Raw genomic sequence first — 22,519 nt, 5'->3', positions numbered from 1 at the left:
CTTAAATTGGGCCCACTATGGGGAAACGGGACCTAGTAAGACCAATTCCACGGTTCGCGTCGTGCGTTTTTCAATTTTCCCTCATTTGGTTTAATTCCTTTTATCTCCTCGATTTAGTAATTTCGTTTGTATCGCATGTCGAGGTAGATCGATGGAACTGTGACTCCATCTATCTCCTTTCTGCTCGCAACAACTTGTGGCGGCACTTTCCACGCTTGCCACCAGAGGGAGACTGCCTGCCGACCGTTTCCTGCAAGTTCCCGTACCTGTTCCGATCGGTATATATACGATCCCTTACTAACCTCCCAATATCTTGGCGTATAAAGCATGGCTAGTATGCCTTACCGATGGGTCCACTAGTTAAGGCCCGGGATGATAACAGCGCCCTCCCTTCCTTTTTTTCTACCTTCTACCTACCCGCACTACATTTTCAGCGCGCCAAAAACCTCCACGTAAAATGAGCTTAGTAAATCAGTGATATTATTTGCGACGATCAATAATTCTTCGTCGTGGGTAGTACCGAGAAGCTATATAATGAGCTGTGAATTTAGATTAGTTACTTGATATATAAGAATAAATAATTGAATATTGCAACGTAGAAAATTGTTGTAACGCACATGAAAGTCTGAATATATTTATGAAACTTGAGAATACGAATTAACTTTGATGCATTTCCATAAATTCATTACATTACAACGCGAGTAGCTTTCTTTCCTTCTGTTCTTTACTTTCATTCTCACCATGTGATCATAAATTATAAGTCGAAATAGATGATATGAAAGTTTCTAGTATTGTATGATAATTTATCCCTGAAGCTTTTTACGTTTAGTATCTTTCTCGACTTCGATTTTTAAATTGAAAATGAATTCTAGAATCACTGGAATTTTACTCGAGCAGTATTTCCATATGTCACCGTCTATGCTATATCTCACTCGATTTCTGATTGTTACAAAATAATTAACGTCATAATTATTTGTTCTTACACCTAATGCGCTTGAAATTTGATTCTAGTGAATATCGATAACGTTGGAAGTAATACAGAATTAGCTTATCTAGAACTAATATACATGGATATAAAATACATAATTTATCTCACGTGAATCGGATCACAATCTGAAATACCGACCTCGAAAGATATCACTGATTTGTGGTGCACTCTATGTTCGAGGATATGTACTAGACACGAATTTGATGTTGCAGGTAATGCTTTTTGTGTCTTCAGAATATGAATCTCTATCCGTGCGAACAAATTCATTTCGATTGATGAATGTAGTTCTTTTCTGTCTTTGTTTCCATTCTCTTTAAGTGATCCTATATTTCAATATATTGTAAAAGATATAAAAATGTTAAGTGTTGAATCGTTCTTCCCTTAGAGTATAAAATGCATATTGTGGAATCGAGGTGTGGGAATAAATTGGATTTGGAAAATCTATTCAAATTCTGAGGTTAGTTGTAACTTCAAGAATATTCTTAATTTCGTGTTGATATAATGTTCGTAATTCCACTTACGTGAATAAATGGAACTTATTTTTACAACATTTCGTGAGATTGTTTGGTTTAATAAATTTACGGATGAATTCAGTTCAGTTGCATAAATTAAATGTAGTTACTAGAGTCACTACTTCTAAACGAAGCGGACGTTCCATAATTACTGATATTTAACACATCGTTATTTTAGATTATGTGACACCAACTCCCGCAAAATGCAGACGTCTAATGTATTTCTCTTCTCCTCGTTTATCGATCTTATGCCTCGTCTGTGATGGTCTGGATTGTTACGTAAGTAATTAATTAATACTTGCCATATTTAGTTGCAATCCTCACACATTCTACCTCTGTACTTCTATTTGAGGTTAAATCGACAAAAACTCGTCGTAAAGTAAATGCATTCGATCCACTTGTGCGGTGTGTTTAAGTACTTTTGTATCCTTTAAACAATATAGCATGACTTAATCGTTTTTCAAACTTGTAAGTAAAACTGTTTAAAATGTAGAATGAAATTTATGATTTTTTCGGTCCGCCGCCGTGATTATTCCCCTTAAAAGATTCAAATCAGATCGTCGCGTTTAATAATTCGATCGATACATTATTTTTGTTATTGTTTTTACAAATATTGTTGTATTTCCTTTTCGTTAATGGAGGACGTTTTAAGATTTTAGCAGGACCTTGTCCGGAGAAAGAAAAGGTTAATAATCAAAATTTTTGGAAGGATGGATTTTCATCCTTTCATGGAAAGTTATTCTTACAAGTACTTTTTTTATGTTTTGTTAAAAGAATTTTCTACACTATCGCTGCACTCGCTATATTTTGCACTACATTATTATTAGTGATATAAAATAACAGGAATGGTAATTGTATAAAATATTTTTTATAATAAATTAGACAGAATACTGAGTTCAAAATTTTGTTATCAATATATTTATCTACATCTTAAAACTGTAAATTTCTAGTAGGAGTGTTACGCGTATTAAATATTATTTTCATTGTTTTTATTTTATTTTCAAGTTTTAACTGTGTACTTTGTGTGTTATATGATTTACCAGGCTTTGCAATTTACTTTTTATGTTTCCCAAACTATACTTGTTTATACGTATTGCAGTGATATGTCAATTTTTAACAAGATTTTTAGTCTCGTGTTGTTAAAGTTTTCCGAGTTCCATTTATCGTTACATTGACGATACACTCTGTTACGAAAAGATATACTCTGTTTCGTATTTAGACTTAACCCTTTATAGTATCACGTTTGGTTTCTACTATTATCGTGCTCGACATTTTAGATTTTGTGACACCACTTATGTAAAATTAAGCATCTATTCTACAGAGTTAAGTATCTGTGGATATATCGTCTGTGCTAAATCTACGTAATAGAACTATATATATAGTGTCTGTGTAGAGATGAGAATTAAACGCCGACGATTAAATTTCGAGATAACCGTGGTACTAGTTCGTGTGGCTCACGTCAGATGGCGCCACTATGACGATATTGTACTCACTTCATATATGATAATGGAAACTACCGTTCCAGTTAATAATCACATCACCTACATAGTTTCTATAGGATCAGAGTATTTTCCATTTGGACATTTATTTTGCGTGGTCACTTTTTAGAAATAAAAAATTGCTGGTCTCTCTTATTTTCATTATATGATAATATAACTCATACCGAGAATCTCAAATCCATAAGAAATTTGTAGATTTCACTCAATTGTTTAAAAAAGTCGACCGAACCGTTCTTAGAATTGTTAATCCTCTTATGAAATTTTCTTTAGCTTCAAAATTGAAAATTAAAAATTAAGATACTCTCTAAAGTCCAAAACCAGAATAAATTTGTTTTGTAAAAATTTTCTCAAAAACTGTGAGTGCATTGAATAAAATCTCGCTAGAATTAGTTTATTCTATATAATTGGATACGGGACCGTTGGAAACCACGGTATTCTCGATCGCAGATCTAACAGTTAAAAATGACACAGTTTTTACAGTTGAAATATTTTATTTTTTCGTGCAAGCAATGGTACACAGACTGGTTACCCTGTCAATAATGCTTAGGAATCGGATGGACTTTCAAATATGAATAAACTTCACTTTTATTCGAATAACTATCCCGATAAAGATTTGTTCGAGTAACACCCATTTTCGTAGTCAACTGCATTTCATTGGTTTTATTTATTGTAGAATCTATAAAAAATGCTAATAATTTTGAATTTTTACCCTGATGATCGAACAATTTACCCCTCTTGGGTATTAGGTGGATCGGAAAGTAATGTCGTTTCTGCGCATGTCACTATTTGATTGTCATTTGTCAGCTCATTGTGTACATTAAAGTCGTAGCAAAGACATTCTGAGGTTATAGTGACTTGTTTAGTTGTAAATAATTAAATTTAAAATTTATGTATTTGAATTTAATGTCGTTTCTGCGCATGTCACTATTTGATTGTCATTTGTCAGCTCATTGTGTACATTAAAGTCGTAGCAAAGACATTCTGAGGTTGTAGTGACTTGTTTAGTTGTAAATAATTAAATTTAAAATTTATGTATTTGAATTTAATGTCGTTTCTGCGCATGTCACTATTTGATTGTCATTTGTCAGCTCATTGTGTACATTAAAGTCGTAGCAAAGACATTCTGAGGTTATAGTGACTTGTTTAGTTGTAAATAATTAAATTTAAAATTTATGTATTTGAATTTAATGTCGTTTCCCGACATTACTTTCCGGTCCCCCTAATATAAATATCTTTGTGATTCTCGGGAACAATCGAATTTTTATTTAAATTTCTAATGTTTCCGATCGTCGAAAGAGATTTCGCTCTTAGAAATTTTTTCCCTGGGGATTTCTTCTCTAGAGATTTCCTCCCTAGAGATTTCGTCCCTAGAGATTATTATCCTAGAGATTTCTTCCCTAGAGATTTCTTCTCTAGAAATTTCCTCCCTAGAGATTTCGTCTCTAGAGATTTCGTCCCTAGAGATTTCTTTCCTAGAGATTTCTTCCCTAGAGATTTCTTCCCTAGAGATTTCTTCTCTAGAAATTTCCTCTCTAGATATTTCGTCCCTAGAGATTTCATCCCTAGAGATTTCTTCTCTAGAAATTTCCTCCCTAGAGATTTCTTTCCTAGAGATTTCGTCTCTAGAGATTTCGTCCCTAGAGATTTCTTCCCTAGAGATTTCTTGTCTAGAAATTTCGTTTCTAGAAATTTCTTCCCTAGAGATTTCCCCCTAGAGATTTCGTCCCTAGAGATTTCTTCCCTAGAGATTTCTTCCCTAAAGATTTCTTCTCTAGAAATTTTCTTCCTAGAGATTTCGTCCCTAGAGATTTCGTCCTTAGAAATTTCCTCCCTAGAGATTTCGTCCCTAGAGATTTCGTCCCCAGGTATTTCTTCCCTAGAGATTTCTTCCCTAGAGATTTCGTCTCTAGAAATTTCCCCCTAGAGATTTCTTCTCTAGAAATTTCCCCCTTAGAGATTCCCCCCCTAGAGATTTCCCCCCTAAAAACTTCACCATTAGAAATCACGCCACGATATCACCATTTCGTCGAAATCGTTCGATTCCCGCGTTCCCACTCAACAGATAAACTCTTTCGTGCAAGAAAAGAGGCAAGTTCCGCGAAAGCGCAAGAATGTCAGCGCCCCTGCGCAAAAGGAGGAGAGGAGGTTTCCGCCAGCGGGGCCCATTAATTTTCTCGAAAAAACGCTGGGTCCGGGCGCATATGCGGGTCCCCCTGAGAGCACCCAAGACGGCCCCGAGATTTTCGCGATAATAACGGGAACTCGGCGCCTCGCGCGTCCACTCACGCGATATTTTCGCACAGCCGCGAGCCGAACGGGAGGAGATCAAAAGCCGATCCGGCGGCTCGCTCGGCTCGCTTCTCTAGCCCGTGATAGATGAAGATAACATCTGACGTCGGCGAACGCAGGCTGCGGGGGGTCCGTTCTCTCGTAACAGGTCTCCCGAGTATGTTCCTACCTGTTACGAGTGTTCTCTCGGAGGCCTCGTCATTATAATGTTAAACGATTCGGGATAGGAACGAGATCGACGCTTGCAACAGCTGCCAGAAACAGTTCCCTCGATACGGAGCGGGAATTTCTTCGTTCTATTTATTTTCTCTTCTCTTGGCCGACCGTGGACATTTTCTCGCCGCGTTTGTTGCGCAATGTCCGATTATTCGTTTCGTAATCCTCTTCAGCGTTTACGAACTCGTTGAGACGAGCGTAGCGACGATACTCGAGTTGTTTGACATCGAAAGAGAAATATATCTCGTCACCGAGTCCGAGTTTCTTCTATATTGATCGGTTGACCGTCACGTTGATTTTCCATATTCGAGGAAATTGTCTTCGACATTTTTTCAAATTGAAAAGTAGAAATATTCGATAGTTTGTCTCTCTACTTGTTATTTTGTGGTATTGTCAGGGACAGTAACCTTGTTTAAAAATGTACAAGTGTTAGGGTTAGGTTTGGGTCTTTCTGTGTACCAAAATAATAATTTTGCGCTTTTTTCATATACTGTTACAATTTAGTTAGACAAATTTCTTGATTTTCGGAAATTGAACTTGCGTTATTGTAGTCTCCACGTGTACACTGTTACAACCGACCGTCCCGGACATCGGACTGTAACATTTTGTTACATTTTTATTAATGCTTGCCGTTTTTTATTAATATCTTGAATATTACCTGACGTACAGCAAAATTACCGTGGCTGAAGAATGTCAGATAATTAAGTAGCAAGTTTGTACAACTTCACTTTTACTCGAATAATTATCGCGATAAAGATTTATTCGAATAACATCCATTTTCGTCGTCAACTGCGTTTCATTGGCTTTATTTATTGTAGAATCTGTAAAAAATGCTAATAATTTTGAATTTTGACCCTGATGATCGAACAATTTACCCCTTTTGGGTATAAATATCTTTGTGATTTTCGGGAACAACCGAATTTTTAATTAAATATTTAAAAATTAGAAATTTAGAATTATTTAATCTAGAAATTTAGAATTATTTAATCTAGAAATTTAGAATTATTTAATCTAGAAATTTACAATTATTTAATCTAGAAATTTACAATTATTTAATCTAGAAATTTACAATTATTTAATCTAGAAATTTACAATTATTTAATCTAGAAATTTACAATTATTTAATCTAGAAATTTAGAATTATTTAATCTAGAAATTTAGAATTTCTAATTTTGTGTTACAAATGCAATAGCTTTCGCGTAATCGTGTTCCAAAGTCAAAGTGTTGCTACTGACTCCGCTCTCCCTTAAGATTATTTAAAAGTTCTCGAGTGTTCGTTTCTTGTAAACTCTTTAAAGAAACATAAATTTGGACCGCCGATCACCAATGTTAACGCATACCGAGCATGAGTTCTGTTCGAGCTGTACACGAAAGACGATACTCGTTAAATGCACGAAATGTCGTTTTTTTTTCGATCGAGTTTCAAAGTCACGTAGCTATTTTAACGTTCCGTGTATATTTAACACTAGCCCCACCGACAGATTCCAGTATATTAAGGTACACCTCGTACGTACCTCGGGGAAACAGATGCTCGAGGAAAAAGAGGAATTTCTAAAATTGATCGTACATATAGAATAGAAAGTCCTAATGTGTTTAGAAAACGTGTTATGGAATATAAAGTAAATTTCTTTATAACATCGGTTGGAACCGGTCATTTCGACCGGTTGGTAAATTTAATGTTGGTCGAAGTAATTTTTATGTGATATTTCATTCTTTTTCCCAACGAACTGATTACAAATAAAAAATTACAAAAAACTGATTACAAAAAAAGAGCTGTCGAAAACTTTTTCGAACGCTCTTATTGCGAATTCATGTTAGAACGTGTGAAAAATCAAAAATCTATAACCGCGACATTTTTTTACTTCGCTTTTATCATTATTACGAAAGTATATTTAAAAATTTTCGACCTAAAATTCAAGTTACTCTAATCTTACTATTTATTATTTCAATCGTTGAATATAAGCACGATGTTACTCGATTACCCGTAGGTTACAAGATGGTTAAATGATAAATCGACTTGGAATTGATGGAATTAATCGACTTATCGTATTATCGTCTATAGGAATTGTCCGTGAAATTTTGCATGTTGTGTTTTCGAACGGTTGCTCATCTTTGAATTAATCGTTATCGTTTATACGTCACTGGGTATTTACATCGATCTTTTCCCCACCGTTTCGATGATCGAGTACTCTAATCGATCGTTACATCTATCCTATTTGATCCCAGCTGCTCAGAACGAAACGTCTCGTAATAAGTTGTTCGATATTGTTTTGTCGTTCGATAAAACTCATCGAACCACCCAGTATCGAGGGAAAGATACGTTTCAAAAGCCTACAAAATTATAATTCTTAACTTTACCGGCCACGTCAAAATCGTAACAGTAAAGTTTGTTTCGATGATCGATATAGAAATATTTGACCGCGTCGATTCTGGACCACGGTTACCGAACTATTTCATAACGATTGTTATCGTAACGGGAGTACGGTCCGAGTTTCGGTTGCACAACTCACGTAAACTCACCGTGCGTATTCGATCATCGATCGAGAATCGAATCGACACCGCTCGACGATCGGGAGTAAATTTTTTCCGATGGTTCGTCGCTCCGGTTAACCGGGAATTGGTTTGAATAATCACCTTTCAAGGGTTGTGTTTCCCAATCGATTAACACGAGCAGGTTCCCGGGCTCGCTACACGCCGAAATTAATTCCGCGGTATGTTCACTCGATTCTCCGTAGCAGACATTTACTTCTTTCAACGGCGGATATCATTAATTATTCAGCATGCGTGCGTGACGCAAGTCGATCGCGACAACACACCGTTGTCGTCCAGTGTCTAGCAGGTCTTAGTATGCCACTATCGCGCATGATCATTGTGTTACCAGCGAGCAGCAATTACCCCGCGTTCCCGATTGTCACGTCGTGATAATCTCTTAATCCGATGACATTTTGTCATACGGAAATTCTGCGCGTCGTTACTCTCGGGTAATTAATTGAAATCTCGTTTCCCTGTATCGCGAGGAAATACTCGTGTCACGGCCACGTCGACAAACGTTTCGATGCAACGATAAATTAACATTTTGTAACGAGGCTATTACGAACGAGTAACCGTTCGAGGTTTATCAACATTTTACAAAGGCGCCACCCTGAGAGAAGGAGAGAGATTTTGAGCCCTTTGAAATAATTTATAAATTTGCGACTGCGACTTTTTGAAACTGGGCACTACAATCGATTCGAAATTGAGTCATTTTTATCGATTGAATATTTCACACGTCGACTGTAGAAGATCGTGAAAGCTCCTAGCGAGATGAAATACTTGTAAAACGTTCGTGATGATGAATAAATTATATTCAACGCACCGTATGAAATAAAATCCAAGTAACTTTGTGTTTTGTTTCGAATACACCGATTTAAAAATTCGCGTATTCTCGGACTAGGTATGTGTACACAAATATACATTTTCATAAATATATATTTAGAAGAGTGGAATTTGGTTCGAAATTGTTTAAAGATATGGTTATTTTGCACATTTCTGTTAAACGACGTATGCACGAATGTTTTGCATACTTTGTGCAATATGGAGTATATTCATCTCGCGAGATTCGTTTCGTGTTTTGCACGACCACGTCAATGGGTATCGCTAGTATGCTATCAAAGATACGGACCACGCCCAAATTGACATTTATCATACTAAACAATGTAGAGTCAGAAAGGATTAGTCTGACATTGATTAGGGCACGTGCCCCGGCAAAGGTTGGCTAGCATGAAAACCGGCCACGGCAACATACATAGTTGCGTTGTTCGATGGCTTATGCGACGTTGTGACGAAACAATTGCGCGGCTCGTGTCGTGATTATTAATCGGAATAATTTGCTTACTGTACGTAACTTGTTAATTGCAAAAATATTGAGACATACCCCCTTGGTACTACATTCGTTCTGTTAAATTTTGTTAATTTTAATTACGAGTTTACATTACGTTGCTAAATAACGCTAGAACGATTTAAATATTTTTAACAATTACATACAATGTTACAATAATTCGAATATTATTTTGCACTGTGCACGTACATCGTACATATTCCTTACATATTTTACACACTCTTCGTATCTACGAACATATATACATACTAAATATGCATACGTGTATATTTTTCGTACATAATGTATATTTATATATTTATAAATGTCCTATATTCTTTTGCATATCTTATACGGATAAACATCCACGGTCAAACGGTTATTTGTCCGTTGTATGTAATTTTTAGGCGGTACTTGTCCACACACGGTACAATGCCAAACGAACCACAGAAAAATCATGAACGCCGCGCAAATATCACACACCCACGTATACGCGTATATATTGTCTCCCCTTTTTGCGTGGAAAGGAAAGCTTAAAGTGCCGTATACAGCAAAAAAATGAAAGAATGTGCGCAAACACCCGTATAGGGCAGGACCATCTTTTACGTTCGCAAGAACTTGTGGTGTCTACATACATATTAACGCGCACCATCGTCTCCCTTCTTCACGGAGAAAGAGAAACTTAAAAGACCACGCGCAACAAGGAAATTAAAACAACACCGACAAACACGTTCAAACAGTCACACGCACGTCGTAACACGCGCTCGGTTACGTAAGACCGTGCGGGTGTTTGCTTTTATCTGATTGCCTCCGTGGACCCCGCCAGCGGTCGTTTCACGAAAGTTATGCGAGCGTCATTACTACGTGGGAATGCAAAAAGAAAAATGAATATTATAATTGCGCAAAGGGACGCTCCGAAACTGCGTCCCCCTGTTCTTTCCTCCTCCTCGTCGTCAAATTCCTCGTTTAAAATTTCATTCTGAAAATATTGGAGAAATGAACAATTCTAAGAGAGTATTCCTTCGATTCAAAATTAATCCAGAAATTAATTTCGATTCGTAACTAAAAGAGCCCAAAATTTTCGATTCGATTGAATTGTTATTCTAATCGAAAATATTGGATAAGTCGAAAATATAAAGTCGGTAGACTATATTCGTGATATTTTAATCGATCCATTAAAGACAATTGTAAACGGTATAATAGTTGAAAATGATTTTTAACGTATTATCTGGTGAAAATGTAAAAATTCGTTTTTCGATCGCCCTATTCCTTTATTGGAAATATTATAATTCTTTGCTTAATTTGTGTCTCTTATTCTATCTGCTTGTTCGAGTTGTTTATTAAATTTTACTTTCTACGATTGTCTTTTTTCATCGTTCTCAGACCATCACGTTTGTTCGTACATTCGCGATCGTTAATATTATCGTAATAATTTAAATCGTTACGTTCAAGTAAAAGCTGAACAACGAATAGACTCGTTTCGGTACAGTAACGATGAAATTTCTGCGTATAAATTGTCAGAAATTTCAATTGAAAATTATATACTTGGACATGGTACAATAAAAATATCATTCTTTCTCTAAAAAAATTTAAGCAATGTCCTCGTTACAAGTGTCCATATATAATTTCGTAACAATATGTGGCATGATTTTGTAACTGGAACAATTCTACTATTAACAATTGCCCGAAATAACTTGTTATTATCGATTATATATCGATTATAGGAGAAATATATAGGACTTTTACGCGTCACTTGGTAAACTAAATATTTAAAACAAAAATAATTCCAACTATGGATTATTAAAGAGACGAATCCTCTTTTGTTTCCTTACACATTGCAACCGATAAGAAGACAAGTTCAATAACCGGTAACAAAGCGCAATTATTTCAAAATATATAACAACAAACTTGCCAATTCACTGCCAAAAATGTATAGAAGTTACCAAGCACACTGTACATAAAAATAATTCTTCTTAACGCGCTGAAATCGATGCGAGAAAAAAGTCTCGTTCGCATTCGAGACGGTCTTCGTAGTCATCGAAATTCCGCGAAACCATTGTCTATCGTATCGAGGATCATTTCGCAAGTCGTTGCGTATTTAACCACGCGAATCGATCGAACGACACGTTTGTGAAGCATCAAACGATTCATCGTTCAAAGATTATCTATCACCAGATGACATCAGCTGAACCTTGCCCTTGCGATTCACCAAAAACAGCCCATTGCCCAGGAATGACAGTACCTGGATGACATCGACTGAACTTTGCCCTAATCCCCACTCTCACCTACCGTACAAAGCTATCTAAAAGGATAAGACTGTATATATAGACCCAAATGCGAATAAACTGGAGAATCTAAGTCTAACCTTCAAACTGAAATCATTTGTGTCTCGCTTAACTTTCTTTTACTACGGTTCAACAAAGTATTGAAGAGTAGATTCACGTGACGGCAGAATCTTTTCTTAGTTGAAAAGATTCATCTCTTTAATAATCCTTAGCTGAAGAATCTAAGTGTAGATTTACGTGACGACAGAACCTTTTCTTAGTTGAAAAGATTAATCTGTTTAATAATCCTTAATTGGAGAATCTAAGTCTAGATTTATGCGACGACAGAACCTTTTCTTAGTTGAAAATATTAATTTCTTTAATAATCCCTAGATGGAGAATCTAAGTCTAGATTTACGCAAGGACAGAACCTTTTCTTAGTTGAAAAGATTCATCTCTTTAATAATCCTTAGTTGAAGAATCTAAGTCTAGATTCATGCGACGACAGAATCTTTTCTTAGTTGAAAATATTAATTTCTTTAATAATCCTTAGATGAAGAATCTAAGTCTAGATGCACGCGACGACAGAATCTTTTCTTAGTTGAAAAGATTCATCTGTTTAATAATCCTTAGTTGAAGAATCTAAGTCTAGATTTACACGAGGACAGAATCTTTTCTTAGTTCAAAAGATTCATCTCTTTAGTAATCCTTAGTTGAAGAATCTAAGTCTAGATTCACGCGACGACATCTTTTCTCAGTTGAAAAGATTCATCTCTTTAATAATCCACAGTTGGTATTATTTTTCGTTGAAATATTTAATTTACCGCAAGTGACGCGTAAAAGCCCCGTCACACGTTCATTGTCAAGCAACGAACCGTCGCAGTGACACGAATCACCCCTGTCGCGATTTGCGTAATAAGCGGGACCGCCGTGCAGGAAGGCGAGCACGCCGAAAGTTTTCCTCCGGCCGGGAACGAGCCAGCGACAAGATCGTTTCGAACAAATTACCGCGGCAGGGTCGTAAAGTATGACGCTAGTTTAATTACACAGTGTCGTGGTCACCGTGAATGTTCTGTCGCAACACCGAGCCAATAAACCCGCGGGAAATCTTTGTTAAAAGATCGCCATGAACCAGATAAATCTCAATACAAAGTCAATTACAGTTGGCAGCTATGGTCGCGAAGGTGGGCGTGAATAGGTCGGGCGACGCGTTTGCATCACACGCACGAGCGTGTACGCCGCTTCCACCCGTTGATTTACAAATTCTAGGTAAGCCGTGTTGGGAAATCCCCGTTTCACCGACACTTCCACCAGCCACGTCCTCGTTAATGTCCTTTTTCCCGCCCCTAACTGCCGCGTAAACGTTATTTATCCGTAAACTCTGCCTCTTTGCACCTAGCTCGCAACAGAGGATTACGAGGTGTTCGTTACCAGTCGCGCGGAATTTTTGCCAAACTGCGAAACAACCGCGTGGTTGCTTTCGCGAATAGATACATATTTTTGGTGAACACGGACGTTTTAACGAATACTCCGCCGTAAATACGGCTGTGAAACGAGATAGATCTACTAGCTGGCTCGCGACAATGTAGCGAGCGGTTAGGGTGCACGGAACGAGGGTATTCCGAACACCACTCGACTCGAATCGGTTGTTTCTAACGATTAATAGATAGTAATGATTGTAAAACACGACAGATCTACTAGCTTGTTTCGTTACCGCGAGCAGGCAAGGTAGACGAGATGAGAAAATTCTCGATAGTGAGTTCAAACGACTGCAGAGTGATTCTGATACAATGGAGAGGAGAGCTAGAATCTTCGAGTTACAGAGGATTCGACTTATAGATGTTCTCGAGGAAGAAGTTCAACGAACGAGAATTCGACGTACGGAGATTTTGTACGAAGATTGGTAATTTTTTAATTGTGAGCTTCGAATGAAAGAGAAATTCAATTTCTGAAATCATTTGTCTTATGTAAACGTAATCGTAAGACGAATGCTAGGTTATTGTTTGTTGTTATTAAGAAAGTCTTGTCGGGAGGGGTGGTTGAGAGACGCCAACTATAAAACGACACCTTTCTAACAGATACTTTCATCGCAAATGTAACAATTTTGTTACAAATACTTGTCTTTCCAAATCTTTTCTCTTTTTCAAATAGTAATTTCGTTTCAGTACCGATTGGACACTCTCTGTTTTTCACCAGTAGATCAAATCATTAATGCTGTCTTATGCAGACGATTTTAAACATTTCAATTACTATTTAATAGCATTGTGATCCCAGTTTTCGCGAACAAAATCTGCTGCAAAACGAAAGATTACGAAAAATACATTTCTCGTTTTTTCCCTTTACTCATCTTAGAACACTTAGAATATTCCTTATCGGTTTAAAGAGTAATATACTTCCTGTAAGTGAATTCGTTTTAACAATTCGTAAATTTCGAAGCTGGTTCGAAGATTCGAAGGAAACGCTTCGATCGTTTGACGATTGGCGAAGTATTGTGCTGTAAGCTGTTTGTATACATGTGGCGATATTTAGGTTCGATTGGGACAACTCATGGTCTCCACTAAATAAGCAGGGTCGTCAAAATGCGACAGTTGAAGTTTTAGAAGAATCGAGAAACTGTAAACAGCTTTGGAGAAACGGAAGATACGACTTAACCCGAAAAAGGCAGTCGATCTTTGGTATGCGAGCAGTCGACAGAATAAAGCATATATACGGATATTAAGAGTCAATCTTAGCCTTTGATTTTTCCAATCGATTCACCTTACAGTGCGAAGAGTGCAGGTTGCGTGGCGACGCAACGAGCAGCGCGGTCAGTTGCTCCGTTTCGAACCGATCACCCGGAGAAACCTGAGCGAGACCGTAGTCAAAGAAGCTAAATTGAAACGTAAAAGCGAACTAGGAAATAATCAAGGATCTTCCGTGCACTTCTTCTTCTACAAACAGGGCATAAAACCCGGCTGGCCATAAATCCGCGACCTACGGACGGCAGCAGCGACCGAGACTCGCTTTGCTCGCTCCAGCTCGCCTCGTCTCTTTACGTTGCTTGTTGCATTACGTTCGCCATACGTGTAGAACTAATTTCGTCCTCTAATAGACCGCCAGCTCTTCTTCCCCTTCTCTGTCTCTTCGTGGGCATCACCAGGACGTAAAAGAGATCCGAGGTCTCTTTGTTCCTTTCTGGTGTCGAGTTATAACCCCTTCCTCGTGTTGACGAATCTCCTATAACGCAATTCTGTGTTGAAACTTTCGATACGTTCTTTGAAGGGATAGTTAAAAAATTTTGAACTTGGCGCTCGAAATATACGCTAGCTTTAAAATTGTAGGATAGTACATGCGTACGTATCGTGTGCAACGAACGAAGCAGCTCGAGTATGTATTATGGAGCGTGTGTGTATTGTACATTTGTGTACGTGCGTTTATAAGTATGGTAACAAAAGGTCCTGACTATTAGCACGAATGTGTCACTAATCTCAACAATCGATATATTCGGTGAAAAAATCCTGTAAACGATACAGGAAAAATCTACTCTTACGGTTGTTAAACTCGGATTCTTAATGAAAATTTCACAGTCGTAGCTTCGCTGCTCGTGATATTTGTTAGTCGAAATTTCACGGCTGTAGTTTCACCGTAAATAATGTCTATTTCTTAACAAAAATTTCATTATTATAGTTTTACCGTAAATAATATTTGTTGGTCAAAATACGATCCAACGTACTCGGTTGTCGCGCGAAATGTATGTTTCGTTGTACCTTATTAATCGATACGTGTCGGTTGCGTTAATTTACTTTTTTCTTTTTTTATTTCCGTTACGTTTCAATATTTCATAACGAAAGATACGTTTTTCAAGGATAAGGAATATGGAAGTTTCCTGTCGTTTCTGAAATTTTACAGCGTGCCCGGCGAATGCGTGGGCGATGCTTTCTCTTCCGTCTGTAGATACGTTGGCAGAAGAGGCGACGGGTGTGCGCTCGCCGACGACCGATATAAACGGGAGACAAAACTAATTAGCCGGGATTATTAGAGACAATATGGCAAATTGCGCTTACTCACGGCCTGCGGCACGATCGTGCGCCGCGATAGACAACACTCGGAGCGTCAGCACGATTCAGTTCATTAATTATACCCGGCTTACGATTACAAGATCGCTTTAATTGCAATTACGCAATCGGCGTCCCGATCGATATACATACATACATATTGCTGCACGTCTGTATCGCTGGAGGGCCCCTCTCGAACGGCTGTACACACCGCGCGCCTTTTTCCAAGCGGGCCTCATGATGTTTACAAACAGCCGGTAAAAGGTTTCAGCTGAATCCGATAAATGCTGCTAAATGGCTCATTAAAGTAACAGAGGTAATGTCTTTAGAGCGCTGTCCGTTGCTTCAAAGCGGCTCGAAACCTTTCGGTTTCTCTCGTAAATCACGTGACGAAAAATCCTTCCTCGGACGTTCATTTCGTTACTCGATCGTTGAATGATTGCACGAGGTGTCGTAAAGTAAGTCGTAAACAGCACGGTACATTGCACGTTACACGAAACGTACCTATAATCCTCAAATTCGACGCGATTTGCTCGCACCGGAGAACGATATCCGACACCCTCCAGGGCTTCTAATTGGAAACGATCGAACACTATTTCACTCTTGTAGAATTTTCACTCAACATGTTCATTCGTGGTGTTATCTCCTGAATTTATGCGCTCGGCCCACTCATTTTAGCACCAAAGACTTGTAAAAGTGTGGATTATATTGCACACCGGTTGGGTCGTTCGATGTTGCTCGGAATACGAAAGATCCTTCGAATTTAACAAATACGATATTTCGATAGTTTTTTCATATGCAACTTTTTTTCTTTTATTTTCTAAAGTACACGTAACTAGGGATATCTGTTGTTACTCGATCTCGTAGGGGATTGGAGGCAGAACGGTTCGGGTGGACCTTTCTGTTACTATCGAATTTATGGAAAATTTGAATATAACGAAAAGATTTCAAAATTTCATTTCCAGCATCTTTTGCTATGTACGAATATGCGGTAAAATTAGATTAGAGGAGTATCGCAGATTATAGTTCACGCACTGCAAAACTTCCCCTTCTGACAATAATTAAATTTTATATCGTGAAAAAAATCTTCGTTGAAAAATGGTGTTGTAAAACATTTAACTTTATTAATTCTTGAGTTAAGGAGAATGTGATGTATAAGAGGAACGAGGACAGTGTCAAATAATTTTTACATAGAATTACAATACGATTCGTAATTCTAACCACGACTGATTTTTCTTTCTTCCTAGAATTAATTCTAGACCACTTCTGTTAATTGCATCGGATCGTATAATGAATCTTTGCGCTTAACTATACGAAATTTTGTACAAGTTCGAAAAATATCACGTCCATTGCTGTTTGATTGTCAGAGTTCTATCAATTGCTGAAACAAGTTTGAACAAGACGGTTGATATTTTGCAGTCGTAAATAAACGTAAGAAAAATATCTATTGACACAGTACTCTGTTTTTCGACTTTGATAAAGTAGAACACACTGCGCTGTCTGTTGCGAGTATCGATCAAACTCTACGGTAACATTTATTTCGAAGTCGAGACAACTTTCTGAAAACGAAAAACTTCAAGGACTTGGTAAGAACGTGACTAATTTCTACGGAACGAGCATCGATAAATTCGATCAGTGACAGGAGAATATCGTGCATGAAAATGGTAAATCGGTAGATTGATATCATTTTACGTATACCTGTACAAATTTTCCACGAATACAATTTACTCGAAACGACTCGATATAACGATCGAGCAAAAACTCCGCACGATCGGCGCAACGTCAACGATAAATCGATTTAAAATTTTCATCGACGTTCCACCATTGTAGATATTAGTCATTCTCGATTACACCTCGGCGATCTCATTGCGGTCGGTTTCACGAACACGGACAATTATACCGATCGAATCGTATCAATGCTCGTTGCGATTTAATTGGAGCGTTTTACGCGTGATGCGATACGTCACGGATAACGTCCAGCTCGAGCCATTGAAAGCCGTCGAATAGACGAACGCCGAATAAGTTAATCACTGCCTCGTTGCCGGGCAAATAGTTCGCGGTGAATTAACAAAGCCGGCGCCGCGGCACCTCCGGCTGAAACGAGAGGCGAGAAAAAGAAAAACGGTGCGAAAAAAGTGAAAAACGTTTTCGCGAGACGTATCTATAATGAGATCGGTGGCATTGATTCGAGACAATGTTGAAAATCACTTTGGCCAAACGCTCGGGATCGGAAGGTACGCCCACGGGCCGGGAACGGGCGCGAGTGATCTATTTACGATCAGGTGTGATCTATCGGCGATCGACGGCCGTGGGTGGCGGACATTCGATCCACGGGTACTGGATGCCGGGTACTCGACGCCGTGCCGGTGAGAGGTCATTCTGACTCATTTGAGCCACCGACGTGACGTATTGCAGTACACAGCGACGACGTTTGGCATCGCGCTCGTGTCTCGCGATCGTACAGGGTCTCCCAGCGATCGCGGTGCAACCGGCAATCGGTGGATTCGACTCGCAAAATCGAATCGAAAATGTGGAATAAAAATTTGGAAATTTGGAACACTGAAGGTTTCTTTCACAGCGTATGTTCCAAAAGTAGAGAAAGTATAATGAAATAAGTATTTTTCACGACTCGTTTCAGTCATCTACGCAATGTATCGCATCGCACGATCGCAACCGGTAACCGGTGAATTCGACTCGCAAAATCGAATCGAAAATATGGAACAAACATTTTGACGTATCACCGAGACTGAAGGTTTCTTTCACAGCGTACGCTCCAAAAGTGAAGAAAGTATAATGAAACAAATGGAACAAAAATTTTGTCATATCACCGACACTGAAGGTTTCTTTCACAGCGTACGCTCCAAAAGTAGAGAGAGTATAATGAAATAAATATTTTTCACGACTCATTTCAGTCATCTACGCAACGTATCGTGTCGCACGATCGTACAGGGTGACCCAGTGATCCTAGTGTTATCGATAAGAGGTGGATTTTTCGTGCAAAGTCGACTCGAAAATATGAAATAAAATTTTACAGTATCATCGAGATTGTAGAGATTTCAGATTATCGTATGTTCCAAAAGTGAAGAAAGAATAATAAAATAAAGAAAGTTGCACCGACCAGTCCGGTCTACTTCTAAAAACATGTTAAATACAGAATCCAGAAATTGATCACTATCGGAATCTATACCTTTCTGCATAATTGAAATTTAGTATTAAGTGTCGACTACTGGCACACGGTCACTGGTACTTTTATCGCGGTCAAGTGCGTGCATATCCGATTTATTTGCAAACTTGTTTCTCTCCATGTCGAAGATCGTGCGAAAAAATTTCATCGTATATTTTCGATTAATTTTTGCGCGAAGAAACCTTTCTCGGTTGTACTACGATTATCGAGACTCCCTGTATATAGCATGCATCGAGACGGGATGAGGTGCACGACGCGCGGAAAAAATAATTAGCAAGCATTAGCAACGATGCATTACTTTGGCCGCGTATCGGTCGTGCGCTAATTGATGTCGAAGAGGCATTGTAGTATTGTAACGCTGTTGCGTAAGATTTATCGATGCAGTCTGCTCGAACGTTCATGAACAAGGAAGCTAAGTTCGTGGGTTACGTTCTCAAAATTAACATATTCAAATAATTAACCGAATATTCGAAGTTTATTTACAACATTCGAAAACCTGTTACTGGTATTTTTATTTTCGGATATTCCAATCACGAGTATCCTAAAATTAGCCATGACTCTTATATCAAGTTACGTAGTTTTTAAACACAATAGGTACTAGATTTGATAAAAGTATTCACTCGGCCCGGTTCCTTAAAAGTATCGTTGAGTTTATGCACGTATCCAAGTATCCACATATTTAACGTAGCAAAGAATTTACATATTTTCCCTCTCTTTGTTTCCTACCGATTATATTTTGATTCGTATTTCTTATACATTCGTAAGTCTTTGCATCTCCTCTGTAATATATCCATATCCGTATCGATCGGCTATTCGTTACAAAAGTATCGCCATCGAAAATCGATATCGCCTGAAATTTCGACATCTTCGCTACTTCTTACGAAGTACTTCGATCTCGAATCGCTCGATCATCGTCGATGGCTAATCGCGTCAGTGGCATCGCCGGTATTCGCAACGAAATACCTCGACGTCGCTCGAACACCCCGACGCGCGATGTTAGCCAAGCCAGCCATCGTCCAAAGGTGATCATTATTGAATCGAATCGGATGAGTAGGTTCTAACGAGCCTACGGTCCAGATATCGATCGATACCGCTCTCCCGATCGATCCCCCGGGAAATAATACCGAGGCACGCGCGCTCGATGGGGGTTGGCGAAAATTATTATGCAGCGTTAACGACCTGCGGATAAGGGGATTGTTTACGATCGTCGTAAGTCAGCCATTGTTTGCTCAGGAGAGAATATTGTCTCTCTATCGTTTGCTTTATGGCCGTTCTCCCGGTTACCCTGTATTGTGGCACGCCACAACCGGCGCGAAGGGGGGGAAAAAAGACACGAAGGGAAAAAGGAGATGGAGGAGAAGGAGAGGTGAAATCGTGGAGGCAAGATCGAACTCCGTGCTTCGCGGGATATCGAGAAATCTCGTATCCAGGAACGTCGAATAATTCTCTCCGGGTCCGTGTTGCATCGCCGGTCCGATCGACGGAAACGTACTTACGTGCGAATTTTTTATGCGCACGGCCCTCGCGGAATTTCGTTGCTCTTTATTTTTTCCTTTTCTACCACGCGCGGTGTATCGTGGGCGGCGAATGAAACGGGCGAATGAAAGGGGTGGTTTTCGGCGTTGACGTACGATTGAACGCGGAGACGTGGGAAAATGCGCGGCGATACGCGAGTTTCACAATTTCTCAAACTATCTCGGTGCCCGATGTGTATTTCGAGCAGGATCGTTCCTTCGTGCAACCAGAGTTCAATTATTCGATAAAGAACGTTGGTTAATTGTACACTTTTGCGTCGAAGAGACGTGTTCCTCGTAAGCTTTTCACAATCGTGATGTTACAGATCGTATTCGTTGCACTCGAGAAGAGCAAATTCTTGCTGCAACCTCTCTCTCACTTCGTTCGACTGTATCGAAATGCATCGATTAAAACGCGCGATTACCTTTTTCAGTGAAAAAAAAATGTTCTTCTTTTCCTTTCGACGATGTTCGACAACTCTGAGTCACCAAATCTTCAAGTTAAACAGCATTTTTCGTCTGGTAGCTAAATGCTCATCCTTGCTCGACAATTTTGGTATATTTTTCGTTCGTATATCGAAACGCTTCGAACAAAATGAACGGTGGGTAATTCGTCGCTTGATTTGGCAAATGTCTATTAACCCTCGCGTGTTCCCGAGTACCTCATTAACGTTCCTAATTGTACGATGCAATTACGGACGCTTGCCCTTTCCCCGCGCCGAATCTCGGCGGGATTCTGGTTTACCATCGTCGAATCCCAGTTTCACCGTGGCGCGCGGATGAAAAATCGTGACACGAACACAGGGGAGGCATTAACGACGTATTGTCTTAACGGACGAACCATTGTTCGACGTTTGTTCACCGGCTGCAAGTGTGTGACGCATTGTCTGGCCCGGCCGAGGCGCCAGGAAGCAGTAAAACGAAACTTTTCTCCTGGTTCGTTTCTTGATTTACGAATTCCAAACGTGACGGATGGACTTCTGTGCGACAGTACTTTCGTTTCGAAGCGAGATGTAAGTTATTGTTCGCCGCGCGTCCCTTTCTCACGTGGAACACAACCTACCAGTTCGACGAACATGTACAAATTCGCGAACGTCGATAAAACAAGTCCCCGGATATCGCGAGAAGCCTTCGAATTCGTAGCGCATCGTTTCTAAATTTACAGTTTCCATTTCTCTAAACTTCTCGCGAACAATTCTTCCTCGTACGGTAACGCTTTATTCCTTCTCTCCTTTCTCTTCTACCACGTTTCGTCATCCAAACGGAAGGAATCTTAAAGAGAAATTTGAATTCTTCTTGTTAATATACCGATACAGGTAACACGTCAATTGTTCTGTGCAACTTACTCAAGTAATACAGGACTAATGTACATCGAACGGTAACTCGATTTTACAATAGAAGCGATATCAAATCGGTGATTACGAATGTGTCACGTTCGGTAATTGTATTCAAGAGGCAAGGAGTAAATTATTACTTTGTACGACTCTAAATTCAATTCTTAGCGAAATGAATTGATAACAGTCGAAGATAATGAAATTTTGGTACTTTGAAGAAATATAGAAATATACTAGGTTGTTCGATAAGTTTTCTCGTGTTTTTCATTGTAAAAAAATACTATGACATTTTAACTTTGTAAATATACGAATGAGTAGACAGATCTACGTGAAACTTCACACATGTTCGTCAAACGGTAGTACCATTTTTAGAAAAATAAAACGACGAACCTAATAGCTCTGTTTCTTATCGAACGACAAAACTTATTGAGCAACCTATTAGTTACAACTTTTGTTCGTATTGAAAGAAAATATAATATTTATAACACTCTATATTGGGACAAATGCAACAATGATTTGAGTAGTGCCATATGTTGGTGGCAAACAATCTATGTTAGGTTTTAAGAATTGTATTGCCGAAAAAGGGTCGTCTGCTGCACGATCGACGGTTTGCCCGTTACTTTCCTTCAGTTTCTTCAGTTCAGTCACAAGCAGAGTCACGAGCATATCAGGTTAAATCATTATAATATATTACTGGATACGCGAGATATCTGTGTATTATAATAAACCAGATATTATAATCTGAACTTTTAAAACACTCTATTGCATTATGCAAAATCGAGCATTCGATAAAAACGTTCCTTGTAAATTTTGCAAAGGTAGTTTAATG

The 22,519-nt window shown here is 38.7% G+C and overlaps 1 long non-coding RNA gene across 1 annotated transcript in view; it reads left to right on the top strand.

The window, feature by feature from the left end:
- Nucleotides 1–1,278: 1,278 nt before the first annotated feature.
- LOC143153523 (uncharacterized) overlaps nt 1,279–22,519 on the top strand; it is a 42,093-nt gene continuing 20,852 nt past the window's right edge. The window contains exons 1-2 of the long non-coding RNA XR_012993838.1: nt 1,279–1,445; nt 1,679–1,779. This is a non-coding gene — a long non-coding RNA (uncharacterized LOC143153523). The remainder of the gene's footprint in view (nt 1,446–1,678; nt 1,780–22,519) is intronic.

Source organism: Ptiloglossa arizonensis, chromosome 12 (genome assembly GCF_051014685.1).
Source record: "Ptiloglossa arizonensis isolate GNS036 chromosome 12, iyPtiAriz1_principal, whole genome shotgun sequence".
Taxonomy (NCBI): Eukaryota; Metazoa; Arthropoda; class Insecta; order Hymenoptera; family Colletidae; genus Ptiloglossa; species Ptiloglossa arizonensis.
This window is presented reverse-complemented; position numbering and strand designations above follow the sequence as displayed.